This window comes from Rhinopithecus bieti, unplaced genomic scaffold (assembly GCF_001698545.2).
Source record: "Rhinopithecus bieti isolate Rb0 unplaced genomic scaffold, ASM169854v2 scaffold_38981, whole genome shotgun sequence".
Taxonomy (NCBI): Eukaryota; Metazoa; Chordata; class Mammalia; order Primates; family Cercopithecidae; genus Rhinopithecus; species Rhinopithecus bieti.
In genome coordinates, this window is record NW_016819573.1 from 690,331 (window position 1) to 691,999 (window position 1,669).

General features: G+C 61.2%; 1 protein-coding gene across 4 annotated transcripts in view; it reads left to right on the forward strand.

Annotated features, from left to right (window-relative positions):
- The first annotated feature begins 1,228 nt into the window (after positions 1-1,228).
- Positions 1,229-1,669, forward strand: part of SRC (SRC proto-oncogene, non-receptor tyrosine kinase) — a 69,806-nt gene continuing 69,365 nt past the window's right edge. For all 4 annotated transcript variants that reach the window (XM_017859115.1, XM_017859114.1, XM_017859116.1 and 1 more), the window contains exon 1: positions 1,229-1,555. The gene's annotated coding sequence lies outside the window, so the exon portion shown is untranslated. The remainder of the gene's footprint in view (positions 1,556-1,669) is intronic.

Below are 1,669 nucleotides of genomic sequence, written 5' to 3' on the forward strand. Positions count from 1 at the left end.
CTGCTGTTGACTGGCTGTGGCACCTCAAGCAGCCCCTTTCCTCTTTGGCCTCAGTTTATCACCGGAAGAGCTACTATTCATCTAGCACAACCCGACCATCCTCACACTGGTCAGTTTCAGCCTTCCCAGGAATCTTCTCTGGCCATGTTCACTCCGGTTTTACAGGTGAGGGGGCTGGGTTGGGAAGCTGATGGACTTGTCCACCCCACAACAGAGGGGCAGCTAGCCTAGATACGAACCTAGATCAGTGTAGAGTAAGGCTTTGCTCATTCCTGGTCTCCTGGAAGGTGTTTTGTACCCAGAGGCCTTTGCCTTCCACATTCTAGGGTGCTCCTCCCGGCTCCTCTCCGCGGGGACCTTTGCCCAGGGAATAGAAGCCTGGCAAAGGCTTCTATTTGTCTTTGACCTGGCTGGGCCTTAATTTCCCATCTGTGAAATGGGAGAACTTTCAAAGAAAGAACATGGAGGCACGTGTGATATTTAAAGCAGGACCCAGGTCCACCTTTCCCTGTGCTAGGATTCCAGGACAGGTGAGGAGCCGAGGGTGGGGTGCCCAGCCCCAAAAGGATAGCTCTGGAGCCTGCGCCAGGGGGTGATAGGGGAGTCTTTGTGGCCTAAAGCAGCATTTCCTCAATGTCCTGTTTTTCTGCTACACTTCCTGCCCTGGTTCAGAGGTACTTAGCCTCTTTACTTAATTGGAAGTGTAAGTGCCACTCTGATGCCCTGGTCAACCCCTCCTAAGCAGTAATAACTAGAACTAGGGTACTTCCAATGGGCTGCCAGGGATGTTTTTTCCTAATGCACTTAAAATGAACCCACAACTATTAAAATAAATGTCGCTCCTCCCCACCCTGTCCCTCCTGCCCTAGCCCCCACTTTGAGAAACTCAGGTCAAGGTTAAAGTCCAGGGCCTGGTTCTTTTCAGTGCCTCAGTTTCCCCGTCTGTAAAGTGGGGTGATCTTCCGCCACTCAGGCCAGGTGGTGGTTAGGATTAAACCCTGAAGTCGACCTGAGCAGCTTAGCCTGGCGCCTGGCCCAGAGCGGGCGCTCCACGCCCGCTGATATTATTACTAATTGTGATTTCGGGAGAGGCAGATTTGGGGCGTAGAGGGTGGGTGGGTTGAGGAGGGCATTTTGGCCTGGGGGCGGATGGGGCCCGCGGGGTGGGGCGCCCTGGCGGAGTGGGAGGCGGGGCTTCTGTGCCCGGTGTCCCCACCCCGCCCGGACCCCGGCTCAGGCCGTGCCTGGGTCTCTCCCGGGTCACCGGCGGGGAATCCGTCCCCGCGCGCTTCCTCCTTCCTCCTCCTCCCGGCTGCCTGCCGGGCCCCTCCTCCCAGCTCGCGCGCTCCCTCCCTCCTCTTCCCCTCCCCGGGCCGCCGCCGCCGCCTCCTCCTCCTCCTCCCTTTCTCTCTCGATCTGTCTCTCCCGGCCCGGAATCCCTTCCGGCCTGGGAGCCGGAGCGGCCAGGCCGCCGTCTGCCCTACCCGCTGGCCGTCCCGCGGTCCGCCCTCCTGTGCGTCCGTCTGCCGGTGCGCCTGCCCGCCCGCCGGCCCAGGTGAGCGCCCCCCGCCCCTCCGCGGGCTCCCCGTCCCGGCCAGCGCGGGGGAGCCCCCGCCCTGGACCACCTGGCGTCGGATCGCGGGCCCGCGGGGGCTCCTGTCCACCCCCC